This window comes from Aethalodelphis obliquidens, unplaced genomic scaffold (genome assembly GCF_003676395.1).
Source record: "Aethalodelphis obliquidens isolate GAN/ISIS:26980383/991018 unplaced genomic scaffold, ASM367639v1 scaffold1, whole genome shotgun sequence".
Lineage (NCBI taxonomy): Eukaryota > Metazoa > Chordata > Mammalia > Artiodactyla > Delphinidae > Aethalodelphis > Aethalodelphis obliquidens.
In genome coordinates, this window is record NW_020837945.1 from 50,529,482 (window position 1) to 50,548,723 (window position 19,242).

Sequence of the window (19,242 nt, forward strand, 5' to 3'; positions counted from 1 at the left end):
TTCTAACCCATTCCATTGATCTATATTTCTGTTTTTGTGCCAGTACCATACTCTTTTGATTACTGTAGCTTTGTAGTTTTGTCTGAAGTCCAGGAGCCTGATTCCTCCAGCTCAATTTTTCGTTCACAATTTTGCTTTGGCTGTTCAGGGTCTTTTGTGCTTCCATACAAATTGTGAAATTTTTTGTTCTAATTCTGTGAAAAATGCCATTGGCAGTTTGATAGGGATTATATTGAATCTGTAGATTGCTTTGGGTAGTATAGTCATTTTCACAATGTTGATTCTTCCAATACAAGAACATGGTATATCTCTCTATCTCTTTGTATCATCTTTAATTTCTTTCATCAGTGTCGTACAGTTTCTGCATACAGGTCTTTTGTCTCCTTAGGTAGGTTTATTCCTAGGTATTTTTTTCTTTTTTTTGCAATGGTAAATGGGAGTATTTCCTTAATTACTCTTTCATATTTTTCATCATTAGTGTAGAGGAATGCAAGAGATTTCTGTGCATTAATTTTGTATCCTGTTACTTTACCAAATTCATTGATTAGCTCTAGTCATTTTCTGGTAGCATGTTTAGGATTCTTTATGTATATTATCATATCATTTGCAAACAGTGACAGCTTTACTTCTTCTTTCTGATTTGGATTCCTTTTATTTCTTTTTCTTCTCTGATTGCTGTGGCTAAAACTTCCAAAACTATGTTGAATAATAGTGGTGAGAGTAGACAACCTTGTCTTGTTCCTGATCTTAGAGGAAATGGTTTCAGTTTTTCACCATTGAGAACGATGTTGGTTGTGGGTTTTTTATATATGGCCTTTATTATGTTGAGGTAAGTTTCCTCTTTGCCTACTTTCTGGAGGGTTTTTATCATAAATAGGTGTTGAATTTTGCCCAAAGATTTTTCTGCATCTATTGAGATTATCATATAGTTTTTCCCCTTCAATTTGTTAATATGATGTATCACATGGATTGATTTGCATATATTGAAGAATCCTTGCATTCCAGGGATAAACCCCACTTGATCATGGTGTGTGATCCTTTTAATGTACTGTTGGATTCTGTGTGCTAGTATTTTGTGGGGGAGTTTTGCAACTATGTTCATCAGTGATATTGGTCTGTAGTTTTCTTTCTTTCTGACATCTTTGTCTGGTTTTGGTATCAGGGTGATGGTGGCCTTGAAGAATGAGTTTGTGAGTGTTCCTCTCTCTGCTGTAGTTTGGAAGAGTTTGAGAAGGATAGGTGTTAGCTCTTCTCTAAATGTTTGATAGAATTTGCATATGAAGACATCTAGTCCTGGGCTTTTGTTTGTTGGAAGATTTTTAATCACAGTCTGAATTTCAGTGCTTGTGATTGGTCTGTTTATATTTTCTATTTCTTCCTGGTTCAGTCTCAGAAGGTTGTGCTTTTCTAAGAATTTGTCCATTTCTTCCAGATTGTGCATTTAATTGGCATATCGTTGCTTGTAGTAATCTCTCATGATCCTTTGTATTTTTGCATTGTCAGTTGTTACTTCTCCTTTTCCCTTTCTAATTCTATTGATTTGCGTCTTCTCTCTTTCTTTTCTTGATGAGTCTTGCTAGTGGTTTATCAATTTTTTTAGCTTCTGAGAGAACCAGCTTTTAGTTTTATGGATCTTTGCTATTGTTTCCTTCATTTCTTTTTCATTTATGTTTGTTCTGATTTTATAATTTCTTTCCTTCTGCTAACTTTGGGGTTTTTTGTTCTTCTATCTCTAATTACTTTAGGTGTAAGTTCAGCTTGTTTGAGATGTTTCTTGTTTCTTGAGGTAGGATTGTATTGCTATAATCTTCCCTCTTAGAGCAGCTTTTGCTTCATCCCATAGGGTTTGGGTCATTTTGTTTGCATTGTCAATTTTTTCTAGGTATTTTTTCATTTCCTCTTTGATTTCCTCAGTGATCTCTTCGTTATTTAGTAGTGTATTTTTAGCCTCCATGTGTTTGTATTTTTAACAGATTTCCCCTGTAATTGATATCTAGTCTCATAGCTTTGTGGTCAGAAAAGATACTTGATACAATTTCATTTTCTGAAATTTACCAAGGGTTGATTTGTGACCCGAGATATGATGTATCCTGGAATGTTCCATGAGCACTTGAGAAGAAAGTGTATTCTGTGGTTTTCGGATGGAATGTCCTATAAATATCAATTAAGTCCATCTTGTTTAAAGTGTCATTTAAAGTTTGTGTTTCCTTATTTTCACTTTGGATGAATTGTCCATTGGTGAAAGTGGGGTGTTAAAGTCCCCTACTATGATTGTGTTACTGTCAATTTCCCATTTTATGGCTGTTAGCATAAGCCTTATGTACTCAGGTGCTCCTATGTTGGGTGCATAAATATTTACAATTGTTATATCTTCTTTTTGGATTGATCCCTTAATCATTATGTAGTGTCCTTCTTTGTCTCTTGTAAGAGTCTTTGTTTTAAAGTCTATTTTGTCTGGTATAAGAACTGCTACTTCAGCTTTCTTTTGATTTTCATTTGCCTGGAATATCTTTCCATCCCCTCACTTTCAGTCTGTATGTGTCCCTAGGCATGAAATGGGTCTCTTGTAGACAGCATATATATGGGTCTTGTTTTTGTATCCATTCAGCCAGTCTGTGTCTTTTGGTTGGAGCATTTAATCCATTTACATTTAAGGTAGTTATCATTATGTGCATTCCTATTACCATTTTCTTAATTATTTTGTGTTTGTTACTGTAGGTCTTTTCCTTCTCTTGTGGTTCCTGCCTACAGGAGTTCCTTTAGCATTTGTTGTAAAGCTGGTTTGGTGGTACTGAACTGTCTCAGCTTTTGCTTTTCTGTAAAGGTTTTTAATTTCCCCATTGAAGCTGAATGAGATCCTTACTGGATAGAGTGATCTTGCTTGTTGGTTTCTCCCTTTCATCACTTTAAATATGTCCTGCCACTCCTTTCTGGCTTGCAGAATTTCTGCTGAAGGATCAGCTGTTAACCTTATGGGGATTCCCATGTATGTTATTTGTTGCTTTCCCCTTGCTGCTTTTAATGGGTTTTTTTTGTATTTAATTTTTGATAGTTTGATTAATATGTGTCTTTGCATGTTTCTCCTTGGATTTATCCTGTATGGGACTCTCTGTGCTTCCTGGACTTGACTATTTCCTTTCCCATATTAGGGAAGTTTTCAACTATAATCTCTTGAAACATTTTCTCAGACCCTTTGTTTTTCTCTTCTTATTCAAGGACCCCTATATTTCAAATGTTGGTGTGTTTAATATTGTCCCAGAGGTTTCTGAGACTGTCCTCAGTTCCTTTCTATCTTTTTTTTATTCTTCTCTTTGTTAGTTCCACTATTTTATCTTCCACATCACTTAACCATTCTTCTGCCTCTGTTATTCTGCCATTGTTTCCTTCTAGAAAATTTTAGATTTCATTTATTGTGTTGTTCATCATTCTTTGTTTGCTCTTTGTTTCTTCTAGGTAGGTTCTTGTTAAAAGTTTCTTGTATTTTCTCCATTCTATTTCCAAGATTTTGGATCATCTCCTCCTTACTATCACTACTCTGAATTCTTTTTCAGGTAGACTGCCTATCTACTTTTCATTGTTTTGTCTTGTAGATTTTTACTTTGCTCCTTCATCTGCTGTGTATCTCTCTGTCTTCTCATGTTGTTTAACTTAACTGTGTTTGGGGTCTCCTTTTCACAGGCTGCAGGTTCGTAGTTCTCGTTGTTTTTGGTGTCTGCCCCCAGTGGGTATGGTTGGTTCAGTGGGTTGTGTAGGCTTCCTGTTGGAGGGGACTGGTGCCTGTGTTCTGGTAGATAAGGCTGGATTTTTTCTTTCTGGTGGGCAGGACTGTGTCTGTTGGTGTTTTGGGGATGTCTGTGATCTTATTATGATTTTAGGCAGCCTCTCTACTAATGGGTGGGGTTGTGTTTCTGTCTTGCTAGTTGTTTGGCATAGGGTGCCCAGCACTGTAGCTTGTTCATCATTGAGTGGAGCTGGGTCTTAATGTTGAGATGGAGATCTCTCGGATAGCTTTTGCCATTTGATATTATGTGGAGTAGGAGGTCTCTAGTGGATAAATGTCCTGAACTCAGCTCTCCCACCTCAGGGGCACAGGCCTGACACCCAGCTGTAGTACCAAGACCCTGTCAGCCACATCAGCATGTACTTGGGAGTTTCTTGCCTTTTGGGAAGTGTGATGTCTTCTGTCAGTGTTCAGTAGGTTCTCTGTAGGAGTATTTCCACATGTAGATGTATTTGTGGGGAGGAAGGTGATCTCCACATCTTACTCCTCTGCCATCTTGAAGGTCTCCCATTGGCTTTCTTTTGATGGTAACCATTTTAGCAAGTTTCAACTTATCTTTCACTTACTTTGCACAAATTGGAAGAATTTGACTTCATCCAAAGATCCAAAATTCCCTATTTTTGAGAATCTCTGTCTTGGTTATGGTGTAGGTCAGCTACTTTTATGAAGATTGATTCATCAACTTTTTTCCCTTCCAGGCTGTCATTAGCTTTTCTGAATTTATAGAGAAAACAAGAAGAATCTAATTCTATGACTCTGATTTTATAGGCACTATTTTTCTAGAATAACTTTACTTCACTTCACTTAATACAGACTTGATTTTGTTGGTGGAAGTTGAGTTATTCCTTGTTATTATTTATTTGACATTTGGAGCACTTGCCATATTTTGATTCTTGCTGTTCAGAGAGGAGATTCTTTATAAATATATTTGACTAATTATTATTCAATAAATATTTATATCAAAATATAGACTTGATTTCCATGTTACTTTTGCCCAAATCTTGACAAATAACAACCCAATCCCATTTATCAAGGTATTGGAGCATAAGGTAGAATTTACATTACATAAATTAGCTTCAAATACAAAGTTTTAATTTTATTATCCAAAACAATGAAAGCAAGAAGACAGTGGAGCAACATCTTTAAAGTACTGGAGGAAAGAAAACAAAAAAAAAAAAAAAAAAAAGGAAAACAATCTATTATTTGCTCAGAAAAATATCTTCAAATACTAAGGTAAAATAAATATATTTTAAGATAAATAAGGGCTGAAAGGATTAATCACATTATAAGAAATGTTAAAGAATTAAAATGATACCAGGAGAAACATTTTTTCTTACAAAATGAAGTGTTACTGAATCAAACTTGGGTCTGCTGGCCCAGTGCACAGTAAAATCTACTGACACTGGGCCATAGTGAAGGAAAGTACAGTGTTTATTACAAGGCACTCAATGTGGGGCCAAGCATGGAGAACATGCAGCTCATGCTCAAAGGACTCAAACTCTCCAGTGGCTTTCAGGGAAGGGTTTTCAAAGGCAACATTATGGGTGAAGGTTGTAATGTTCCTGATCAGTTCCTGATCAGCTGATTGGTTGATAGTGAGGTAACAGGGTGGTATTTTGGAAGTTAACACCATCAACTTTGTGATTCTAACTGGTCTGGGGTCTATGTGCTTGTGGTCAGCATGCAGTTAACTTCTTCCACTTGGTGGGGATTTTAGTATCTACAAAACAACTCAAGGACATGGCTCAGAGTGTTATTTATAGTCCTTGAAGAGGAAATAAAAGTCTTTGACTTATTTTTATGGCTAAACTATTATTATTTTGTGTTGCTTGACTGTTTTCCTTTGTTTCTGCATTTTCTCACTTCTCTGATTAAATTTGTTCTTTGGAACTCAGGGAAGGCATTGGGGGCTAAAGCTTTTCTACAAACAAGAGATGGGGAACACAGGGGTTGCGGGTGGGCATGGAGGTGGATGTCTATCCCAGGGAAGGCCCATAAGGGTCTTGCTCGGTTTCAGATTTAAGACCACTGATATTATCATACTGTTAAACATAAAAGACATTTTAAAAATAAATATTTAAATCTTAAAAAAATCCAATTATTTAAATAAAAATAATGACTACATATTGTGGGATTCATAATATATCCAAAAGTAAAATAAATGACAACAATAATACATATGTCAGGAGGAAAGAAGTGATAGTATAGTGTTCTATGCTGTTTATACTAACAATGAAGTATAATATCATTTGAAGGTAGACTAGGTGAAGTTTAAAATATATACTATAAATATCAAGGCAACCAGAGAACACATAGGGCAAATAGAAAACAAATAGGAAGTGGGAGATTTGAATCCAACCATAACAATAATCACATTAAATACAGTTTGTCTTTTACCCTGACTTTTAAAACAATTATTTCTTAAAAGACAGTTATTTTATTTATAAAAATTATGGATATCAAAACATCATGTCAGAAAGAAGTTTTATCTATGGTTGATACAAAAAATACATTCCAACTTGCATTTTTACATGCAATTAGTTTCAAAAAGAAATATGATATACATGGTTTGTAATTTATTTGTCAACTAAACAAGCATTTTCTTACATGATTAAACAGCTGCCTTTTCATGTTATCAGAAAAAAAATCAAATTTTGCTGTATATGTATTACTGGAAAATCTATTTAAAGTTAGGTATGAAGAAGTATTGATAGTTTGTAATCACACTTAAAATAATGACATAAGATTGGGAAAACACTGTTTGAAAAGATTTGGAGACTTTGCAACTGTGCCTTCATCAACAGAGGGTTGAAAAATTCATAAAACAAATTCCAGAAAGTTTTGAAACAGCAAAACTTGAATTTGCTGCTTGTAGGCAACTATTTACATAGCATTTACATTGTATTAGGTATTTTAAGTAATATAGAGATAATTTGTAAGTAATCTAGAGATAATTTAAAGTATAAGGGAGGATGTGCATAGGTTATATGCAAATACTATGCTATTTTACATAAGGGACTTGAGCATCCTCAAATTTTGGTATCTGCAGCAGGTCCTGGGACAAGTTCCTGTGGATACTGAGTGATGACAGTATATCGAGGTGAGCCCTATATTTATTACCCTTTATGCTCCTCAAGACATTTGCCATTTCAAATCAAGTGGCATAGAGAAGAAATAGAAAGTTGTGTAAATAAAATTTGTGGAAGACTCTCTTGACTGAGAAGAAAAATACTAGATTTTGGTGTTATTAAAATAGTCAAGATTTGAGAAAACAGATTTCCAGAGTGATATATATATGTAATCTTCATCCCCATTCCTGGAAGTAGCTCCTAACACACTTGTAATTTCCTAAGTGATAAGAAAAATGGAAACATCTTTGTTATAATATTTGATATTTTGTCCTTCGTTCCTGAAATAGCTCCGAAGCAATAAAGGTGAATGAATTGTCTTTTGTTATTCATAACAAGCTTCTTCCAACCACACCTGAGTTTATGTTAATGAAGCAATTCTTATAAAGTCCTTAAGTAACTGCAAGATGGGGACAGGTTGCCAGGGGAACATCCATGTGATTAGGGGGTTGAAGGTTTCAGCCCCATCACCGACCTCTGCTCTAGAGGGACTGTAGAGAGAAACTGAAGGTTGAATTAATCCTGCCTGTGTGATGAAGCCTCCATAAAAATCCTAACTAAGTGGGTTTGGAGAGCTTCCAGGTTGGTGAACACGTGGAGGTGCTGGGAAAGTGGCATGCCTAGAAAGGGCATGGAGCTCAACATCCCTTCTCACACACCTTAACCTAAGCATCTCTTCTATCTAGCTGTTTCTGAATTTTATCCTTTTATAATAAACTGGGACTCAAGTAGGTAAATTATTTTCTTGAGTTCTGGGAGCTGCTGTAGCAAATTATTGAACCCAAGGAAGGGGCCATGAAAACCTCTGACTTGTGGCCTATTTGCCAGCAGCACAGGTGATACCCTGGGACTTGGCATTGGCATGTGCAGTGGGGACAGTCTTGTGGGACTAAACCCTTAACCTGTGACATCTGTGTTGAGCCCAGGTATAATAGTAATGTCAGAACTGAATTAAACTGCAGGACAACCAGTTGGTATCACCAGATAATTAGAGAACAACTTGTTGTGTGAATGCCCGCCCCCCAATGCACACACACATTTGGTGTCAGAGTGAAAGATTTTGTAAGTTGACAGAAAACAGTAGTTTTTTTTTTTTTTTTTCCTTTCACAGACCAAAAGGGAAGCCAGAGAAATTAGCTAACATTCTGCCTGCAGCTTTTTCCAAATGACATTTTCTGATTTCTAAGCTGTGCATGTCAGGGACAAGAACAAAAAGAAAGCAAATGATGATGATGAGGAGGAGGATAATAATAATAGATAAAATTGAATAAAACTGAATAACAAATATGCTAAAAAGGCTAAAAATCCAAACAAAGCTTTTTTTCTCAAAAATCTGAAATCCATACTTGAAATGTCTTAATTCCAATTTGTATCAGATCATTTACTTGTGTTTTATCTGTCTGCTAGAAAAAACTGATACTCTCTTTACAATTGTTCATACACATTCTCAGCACTCAATATAAAATTAATCAACATTCCAGACATGACCAAATGACTGAAATCACAAGGAAAAAAAATAAATCAATAGAAATAAACCCACATACAATGTAATTATTGATGTTGTTGGACACAGAACTCAAAATAACTAGTTTATTATTTTAACTTGTTATTGAATAATATATGAAATTTACAAATCTTAAATGTAATGATAAATATAATTTTAACAGTGTATATCTCTGTAACTAACACCCATAGCAAGATATAGAAAATTACCAGCTCATCAGAAATATCAATTGTTCCCTGTTCAAGTCAGTAGTCACCGATGTTAACCACAATAATAACAGCTATCACCAAAAGTTAGGTTAGGTTGTTTGGCGGGGAAAAGTGTAAACAATAAAATAACAAAAATATCTTGGAAAATGTTTATAAAATTGAAAAAATGTTTGTTTTTGTTTTTTTTTTTTTAAAGAATCACTTGTAGCTTTTATTTTAATTTTATTTATTAAGTTCCAGGTTGTATTTGGAATCTCACATTGAATTTATCTGACATGTCTCTAAATTATTTTATTCTGGAACAGTTTCAGACTTTCTTTGTTTTTCATGACATTGATAGTTTTAGAGTGCAGGCCAGTTATTTAGGAGAATTTAACTTAATTTAGGTTCATGTGATGTTTCCTTATGATTATGTTCAGATTATGTAGATGTAGCTTTGACAGGAAATTAGAGTGATACTTTATTCTTCTTAGTGTATCATATCAGGAGGCATGGATTTTTGGCTGCCCCATTATTTATGATGTTAAATTGATCACTTATTTAAGGTACTGTCTGCCAAGTTTCTTCACTAAGATGTTACTGTCTGCTCTTTCTAAATAATAGATCATTTAGAGACAGATACTTTGAAACTATGTAAATATTATGTTCTTTGTCAACTTAGTCCCACTAGTTTCAACACCCATTAGTGATAAATGCCTAAATCAATTACCATAATAATGATTAGAAAATGGTCTGTAGTAATAAACTGATTAAAGATAAACTATTTTTTTACCTTAAGCTCACTTTTTACTAAAAATATTAATTTTAAAAATTTCTAAAATAAATTAACATTTAATTCTTCCAATCCAACAGCATGGGATAATTTTCAATTTCTTTAAATAATCTTCAGTTTCCTTTATTAATGTTTAATGTTTTATAGTTCTCAGCATATGTCTTTCACCTCTTTGGTCAGGTTTATTCCTAAGTATTTTATTTCTTTTGATGTGATTTTAAAAGGTATTTGTTATTTTTTTACTTTCCCTTTCAGATATTTTATTGTTAGTGTAAAGAAACACAATCGATTTCTGTATGTTAATCTTGTATCCTACCTTGCTGAATTAGTTTATCAATTCTAGTAGTTTTTGTATGGAGTCTTTAGGGTTTTCTATATACGGTATCATGTCATCTACATATAAAGACAACTTTATCTATTCCCTTCCAATTTGGGTACCTTTTATTTCTTTTTCTTATCTAATTGCTGTCACTAGGACTTCCAGTACTATGTTGAGAGTGCAATCCTTATCAAATATTCAGACAATAAACCCACACACCTTTGGTCAATATATCTTCAACAAAGAAGTCAAGAATATACAATGGGGAAAAAGTCTCTTCAGCAAGTGTTGTTAGGACAGTTAGACAGCCACATGTAAATCAATGAAGTTAGAAGTCACCTTTTCACCTTACAGAAAAATAAACTCAAAATGGCTTAAAGACTTAAGTATAAGACACGACACCATAAAATTCCTAGAAGGGAACATAGGCAAAATATTCTCTGACATAAATCGTAGCAATGTTTCCTTAGGTCAGTCTCCCAAGGCAATAGAAATAAAAGCAAAAATAAACAAATGGAACTGAATCAAATTTATAAGCTTTTGCTCAGCAAAGGAAACCATAAACAAAATGAAGACAACTTACAGACTGGGAGAAAATGTTTGCAAACAATGTGACAAAAAGGGCTTCATTTCTAAAATATACAAATAGCTCACACAACTCAATAACAAAAAAACAAACAACCCAATAAAAAAAATGAGCAGAAGACCTAAACAGGCATTTCTCTAAACAATAGGCACATGAAAAGATGAAAATCATCACTAATTATTAGAGGAATGAAAATCAAAACTACAATGAGGTACCAGCTCACACAGGTCAGAATGGCCATCATTAAAAAGTCTACGAATAACAAATGGTGGAGAGGGTGTGAAGAAAAGGGAACCCTCCCATGCTGTTGATGGGAATGTAAATTGGTGTAGTCACTATGGAGAACAGTATGGAGGTTCCTCAAAGAACGAAAAATAAAGTTGCCACGTGATCTAGCAATCCCACTGCTGGGCATATATCTGAACAAAACTTAATTCGAAAAGATACTTGCACACCTCTGTACAGAGCAGCACTATTTACAATAATCAAGACATAGAAATAGCCTAAATGTGCATCAACAGATGAATGGATAAAGAAATGTGGTATATACACACACACAATGGAATACCACTCAGCCACAAATAAGGATGAAAAAAATGCCCTTTGCAGCTACATGGATGGACCTAAAGATTATCATACTAAACGAAGTAAGTCAGAAAGAGAAAGATATATACCATATAATATCTCTTATATGTGGAATCTAAAATATGACACAAATGAACTTATCTATGAAACAGAGCCAAAAACATAGAGATCAAACTTGTGGTTGCCAAAGGAGGATGGGTGGGGAGGGATGGATTGGGAGTTTGGGACTAGCAGTTGCAAACTATTACATATAGAATAAATAAACAACAAGGACCAACTGTATAGCACAGGGAACTATATTCAATATCCTGTAATAAGCCATAATGGAAAATAAAAGAAAAAAGAAAAAGACATCAACATATTAGAAGTCATCTAGGTTTTCTCCTATGTTATCTCCTAGGTGTTTTATACTTTTGTATCTTACATTTAGATTTATAATCCATTTTGAGTTAATTTTTGTGAAGGATATAAAATCTATATCTAGGGCTTCCCTGGTGGCGCAGTGGTTGGGAGTCTGCCTGCTGACACAAGGGACGCAGGTTCGTGCCCCAGTCCGGGAGGATCCCACATGCCTCGGAGCAGCTGGGCCCGTGAGCCATGACTGCTAAGCCTGCATGTCTGGAGCCTGTGCTCTGCAGTGGGAGAGGCCACAACAGTGAGAGGCCCATGTACCGCAAAAGAAAAAGAAAAAAAATCTATATCTAGATTTCTCTTTTCATGTAGATGTCCAATTACTTCAGCACAATTTCTTGATGATACTATCTTTGTTCCATTGTATTGCCTTTGCCACTTTGTCAAAGATCAATTATCCTTATTTATGGATATTTATTTCTGGGCTATTTTGTTCCATTAATTTATTTATCTGTTCTTTCACCAGTACCACACTGTCTTGATTATTTTGCCTTTATAGCAAGTCTTGAAGTTGTATAGCATCATTCCTCTGACTTTGTTCTTTTGCAACAATATTGTGTTGGCTACTCTGGTATGTCTTCTGCCTCTCCATATGAATGCCATAAAACTATACATATAAACTTTAGAATCAGTTTGTTGATATCCATAATATAACTTGCTGGAATTTTGATAGGGGTTGCATTGAATCTATAGATCAAGGTGGAAAGAACTGACATCTTGACAGTATTGAGTGTTTTTATCCATGAACATGAAACATTTCTCATTTATTTAGTTCTTTGATTTTCTTTGTTAGAGTTTTGTAGTTTTCCCCAAACAAATCATGTACACGTTTTAGTAGATTCACCTAAGTATTTACCTAAGAAGTACCTAAGTATTTACCTAAGAAGTACCTAAGTATTTCATTTTTGGAGGATGCTATTGTAAATGGCATTGTGTTTTTAAATTCAAATTCCCCTTGTTCATTGTTAGCATATTGAAAAGCAACTAGTTTTTGTATATCATTTTAGTATCTTATACCTTGCTATAATTGCTTATTAGTTTCAGGAGTTTTTTTTTGTCAGTTCTTTTGGATATTCTACATAGATGATTATGTTATCTGAGAATAAAGACAGTTTTATGTCTTCTTTCCCAAGGTGTATAATTTCCTTTTATTTTATTATTGTATTAGCAAGAACATTTAATAAGATGTTTAAAAGGTGCGGTGAGAGGGGGCCTCCTTGCTTTGTTTCTGATCTTAGTGAGAAAGCTTCAAGTTTCTCACCATTAAGAACAATGTTATCTGTGGATTTTTGCAGACATCTTTATCAAGTTGACAATGTTCTCTATTCCTAGTTTACTTAGGTTTTTTTCTTTTTTTTTATCATGAATGGGTGTTAATTTTTTCAAATGCTCTTTCTGCACCTATTGATATAATCATGTGATGTTTTTTACTTTGTTGACATGATGGATTACAGTAATTGATTTTTGAATCTTGAACTAGCATCGATGCTCATGAGAGATTTGGTCTATAGATTTCCTTTCTTGTAATGTCTGATTTTGTTTTTAGGGTAATGCTGACCATAGAATGAGGCCAAATTAGCAAACTATTCTCTTTGCCTCTATACTCTGGAAGAGATTTCAGAGAATTGGTATAATTTCTTCCTTAAATATTTGGTAGAATTCACACAACTGGACCTGGTGCTTTCTGTTTTCGAAGGTTAATTATTGAGTTAATTTCTTTAATAGATATGGGCATATTCAGATTGCTTTTCTTCTTGTGTAAATTTTGGTAGATTATGTCTTTCAAGGAATTGTTCCATTTCACCTAGGTTAACAAACTTGTGGGTCTAGAGTTGTTTATATTATTCCTTTATTATCCTTTTATTTTCTATGGGATCTGTAGTGCTTCCTCTCTTTAATTTCTGATATTATTTTGTGCCCTTTATTTTTATTTTTATTTTTGCAGTACACGGGCCTCTCACTGTTGTGACCTCTCCCGTTGCGGAGCACAGGCTCCGGACGCGCAGGCCCAGCGGCCATGGCTCATGGGCCCAGCTGCTCCACGGCATGTGGGATCCTCCCAGACCAGGGCACGAACCCGTGTCCCCTGCAACGGCAGGCGGACTCTCAACCACTGCACCACCAGGGAAGCCCCAAATACATGTCTTTTAACTCCTTAGTTAGATTTATTCCTGGATACTTTATTCCTTTTGATGCATTTGTAAATGGGATTTTTTAAAATGTATTTTTCTAATAGTTCAGTGTTAGTGTATAGAAATGCAACAGATTTCTGTATATTAATTTTGTATCCTGAAACTTTACCAAATTCATTTATGAGTTCTAGTAGCTTTTGTGGTGTCTTTAGGATTTTCTATACAGTCTTTTATACAGTCTTTATATAGTCTTTTATAGTTTTTATATAGTCTTTCATACAGTCTTTTATTGAGCCTGTGTTCTGCACCAAGAATTCCACAAGTTTCTCAGGTTTTTGGGTTTTTTTCCTACCTCCTTAGGTGGGATGGGTGGCTGGAGTGGGCTGGATTTGGGTATTTCTCTTTCCTACGTCAGGCTCCAATCATCTCAGATGGTTAGGATCTGGTTAACCAGTTTTCTTTGAGGGCAGGCCTTGTTAAGAAGAACAAGTGCTCTGGTGTATTTCTAAACAGTACGTTTCCCCTCCCCTTGCTGGAAGCTTAAAAAGGGAACTTACCCTGTGGGAATCTGGTCAAACTTCTTAAGGCAAATCCCACAATAATGCAAGGGTCCTCCTATAACTGGATTCTTCTAACATTTTTAACTCTCACAGTTGTCCACGTTGAGCTTCCTGCAGTTTTTCAGTTACAGTTCAGGTTCTCCTACCCCAGCACTTGTTCCCATGGTGGTTTGCACCTGTGAGTATGCTTTGGTATGTTACTTTCTGTACTTGCCTGTCAGTCTCTCCAATCTTGGGGGTGATGGTTTACCCTGTCTTTCCCTCTCTAATGGATACCAGAAGAGTTGTTGATTCTTCAGTCTTTTCAGCTTTTTATGTGTAGTTATGACAGAGTGGTAACTTCCAAGCTCCTTACATGCAGAATAGGAAACTGGAAGTCTACTGACAGTTTTTGCTTCATGTATTGCTTCATGTGTTTTAGTAGATGCTATGTTAACTACCTAGAGCTGTCATAATAAAGTATCACAAAATGAGTGGGTAAAACAACATAAAGGTATTGACTCAGTTATGGTGGCTTGAAATCTGAAATCAGGTATTATCAGGGTCTGCTCCCCTGAATACTCTAGGGGAAAATGCATCCTTGTTTCTTCCTCACTTCTGGTGCCAATCCTTGGCATTTCTTGGCTTTAGCTGCACTGAAAGCACTTTATCAGTCTTTGCCTTTGTTATTGCATGGTGTTCTCCCCTTGTGTCAGTGTCTCTGTGTCTTTTCTACTTTTCTTATAAGGAGGCCAGTCTTATTAAAGGCTCACTCTATTGTAATATGACCTCTTCTTAACTAATTACATTGGCAATGTTTCTATTTCCAAATAAGGTCACATTATGAGCACTGGAGGTTAAAACTTTAAATATAATTTTGGGGGATACAATTCAATCCATAGCAAGTGTATGCTAGGAGAGGGAGATGGACAAGTTAGAAAATCAAAATGCATGATGTTGTTACTGAGATTTGTTTTTCCTGAATAAATGTCCTCCAGATTGTTAAAATTCTTTGATTAATTTCCAGAATTCTGAAAATGTTGATATTGACAATTTTGCCAATATTCTCATTGCTTTTATGGAGAAGTTTTCAGTATGCGTTACTCTACATTTCCTATATATATTGTTCCCTAGTATTTTTTAAGTGTGTGATTTAGAATCCAGACTGCTTTGGTGTAAATCAGGCTCTGAAATACCTTATTATATGCCCTTGGGCAAGTTTGTTTTAAACTCAACGTATGAAATTTTCTCACCTGTAACATGTACATAATAGGCATCATAGAGTTGTTATAAGGATTAAATGTAAGAATAATACAGGAAAAGCACATAAATAATGCATCACAAATAAAAATATGATTTATCTATTGTTAGTCTATAAACATTGGTTAAGTATACACAACATATAGAATAAATATGTAATCTCTGATATTACTGTTTATTTTTGGTCTTTTGACACATTAGACCATCCTCCTAAACTTTTAGTATCTCTTCTGGAACCTGAATCTTCTACATAAACAGTTACTATGTCCGTCATCTATTTTCCTGACCACACATTTATTAAATGTGCCATCTAGTTTCTTATGTAAATCAATCAATACCCAAATTGAATATGTCAAGAATGAGTAAAACAGTACCTCATAAGAAACGTCCTTCCAGATTGACATTATTCAACATTGAAATTTTAATATTTCATTCAAGAATAGATTATTTCCCTTCTGAAAATTTCTTTCTTAAAAGAAACAAAAAACAACAACAAAACGTACAGAAGGATTTGAAATGCTGTGGGAGAATAACTAATACTGTCTAACTTTTCTGTACCAGTAGCACTACCAAAAATGAAACTTAACTCAGGTTAAGAATTAAAACAAATTTTTAGTGATACCATGTTGTTTCCCTTTGTAAATGTACATATTGAAAATTAGATTAGTTTCATAAAATTTTAGTGTATAAGCCTTTAATCCTTTTTCTATGAGTTTAAAAAATACTCTTTAACCTTAATTAATTAACAATCATGGCAAGGAAAATATCAAACTTATTTAAAGTATGAAATCTTGAGACTCATAGAATATAAGTCACTTATGACTTGTCAAAGTTCAGATAACTGGCATAGGGAGCAGCGCCAAGGTGATACTTGAGGTTGTCTGATTCTGAAGGTCTAGGGAAGCTGCCAAGTTTGCAGGTGGAGGCAATTATCAGGCTGCCTGTTTTGTTCTACATTGTTCTCCCTGACTCACTTTTACATTGATATAATCAAACTATTTTCTTATTTAAAACCTCATAATGGGATCTGAGGACAAATTTGTTGAAACACTGAATTTAATGCTTGATGCACAGTTTGTATTTGAAATATGTTTGCTAAATGAAGAAATGGATGAATGAATGAGAATATGGACTTCCACACCTTTGTCCACTGACTCTCACTCAAATCTATTTCCATTATCTCCTACATCCCCGATTCAGAATGCTTTAACTAAATTAGTTTGGTTTTGCTTAAACAAAATATTCCAAAGTTTCTATTACTCACTTTTTTTCCTCAGCTCACACAAAATGTTACTTTTGTGTTTGTCTTAGTAACAGCTAGACAGTGAGCACCTTAAAAACAGGTATTATAGGGAGATCAGCTTCATGCTTTGTGACCACCTAGAGGGGTGGGATAGGTAGGGTGGGAGGGAGGGAGACGAAAGAGGGAAGAGATATGGGAACATATGTATATGTATAACTGATTCACTTTGTTATAAAGCAGAAACTAACACACCATTGTAAAGCAATTATACTCCAATAAAGATATTAGAAAAACAAAAAACAAAACAGGTATTATTATCAATCTTTGTATTATAGCGTTTGTAATATAAAAGATGCTCAATAACTTTTTTTTAGGTAATGAAAGTTAAATCATTTGTCTAAAGTACCAGCTCTATTTCACAAAATTAATACCTAGTGCATTTAGTTCCCATATGAATAAAAGTATAAAATGTGTTTTAGTCAGTTTGGACTGCTATACAGAATATCATAGACTGGTAGCATAAAAAGAACAGAAATTTGTTTCTCACGGTTCTGAAGGCTTGGAGTCCAAGATCAGGGTGCCAGGATGGCTGAGTTCCAGTGAGTCCTCTTTCCAGTTGCAGGCTGCTGACTTATTGTAATCTCACATGGCTGGGAGCAGAGAGAGGAAGCTGACTTTCCTGTGACTTTTTATAAGAGCATTAATCCCATGCTTAGGGCTCCACCCTTAAGACCTCATCTGATCCTAATTTACTTCCAAAGGCCCCACCTCCTAATAACATCACATTCTTGGGTAGGGTTTCAACATACAAATTGGGACATGGCAAGTGGGGAGGGATACAAACATTCAGTCCAGAAGAAAACTATATATATGATATTATGATATATAGTATTTTATTATGTTATATGTATATGTGATAGTAAACCATATAATATTTATGGTTTTACTTACATTTGTAGTAATTACAGTCTTCATCTGTACACAGTATTGTAATTAATGGTGAGACAATAAAGTTATTAAAATATCAAAATAATTTATATAAACATAATCTGAAAAGTACTAATATACTTAGTTTTTACTGAAAGTTTCCAAATTTAATTAAACATTTAAAACTTTTATTTAGTTGCTTATATTGGAGAGCACTTCATCAGTAACCACTTCAAATGCTTAAAGTGCAATATTAATTAGCTATTCCTCACAGAATGCCTCAGTAAATGAGGCTTGCTCTTCCTCTTCTATAAATTAAGACATGCAACCCTAAGTGGGTTAAGTTCACATGAAACCGTAGCAGCTGGGTTTTCTTTTTTTTTGTTTTTTTTAATGGAAGGAGTCTCTTCTAAAATATTTTCTAATAACTTCTTTAAATACATTATTTTAAAGAGAAAACATTCATACAAATGGCTATCTGAGAGACAGGTGCAATGTCCAGTTTAACAGTCATGTGTTAAAAACCTAGTTCTCTACTATTTCATTCTCTTATGTCTGCCAATGTAATTTTACCCATTTTCACATTTTTCTACATGCATAAATAGTGCCTTACTAAATTAGACATGTAAACTTGAGGCTAATTTCTTTCTTTGGGCCTCAGTTTATTTGTTGTATAAAGTTGTATCAATTTTAGAGAGTTGTTAATTTGACTTCATATAAGGTCCTTATCACAGTATTTGACACATACTGGATATTTTCCAATGGGTGAGTTCTTTCCCCTACATCTCTTTAGCAATTCTCTATCTATCCATATTTACACTCCAGGGATGGATGCAACAGTGTACCGGTGGCTTGAATAAACCTAATAATGAAAAGTTAACTGGTATAATACAGGTTCTTTGGATAAAGGATTGCTCTTCAAACCACATTTATGCCTGCAAAACATCAACTCATGATCAACTTCATGTGTTTCTCCTTTTGTCAAATGCTTGTATGAATTGCTCTTCCTCAAGTAGCTAAATCCAACCCCAATTCTCTGTGTCTCCTCAGCAGATAATAATTACTATGTCTTTTACAAAAAATGATTCAGGTGCCATAATATAAACTCCAAGAACTTTCCACTCTTCAACTTCAGGTTTTCTATCATTCATCTTTATTCATGCATAGTTATGTTCTAAGCTATTGAGCCCATGTTTGTCTCTTCTCCAGATTAAAAAAAATTGCTTGCATTGTCAGTGTGAATATATAAAATATCCTCTGATGAGAAATAATGATTCTATTCCACCAGTCAAGAATATTAAAACAGGAAAAAGTAGGGTTTTTTTTCCAAAGACTTTTAGTCTGTAACTGAAAGCAAAGTTTCAATAATTTTTTTTTTTTGCTTAGATATTTTGCTCACAGTGATATACAGTGATGTTATAACTTGGCTGCTCCCTTTGTTCATGATTTTACCCAGGTAGGACAGATTTATGGCAGAGGTCTGAATTATAAATTAAAGTCTGCCATGGTTAATCTGATAAATGTTCCACAGGGTTGGCACAATCATGTGCTTATAAGAGAAGCAATATTCTCCACTGTGTATGTGTTTGTTCTGTGGAAACCATGACTATGTTCAAAGTCTTAATTGGAAATATATCTAAAATTTAATCATGTGTAAAAGTTGTTTTAAAAACATATGTTTAGAAAGTACAGTTGAGTTAAATTATAATTCTTTCCATAGGGTGCAAAGCATAGAAAACAAATGCAAATTGGCTAGCAAAAATTGAGGCATGACTAGACTCAAAAATGAAAGGAACTAATAAGTCTGCCTGCCAGTAGTGTTGCAATTCTGACTAGCAGATGATAA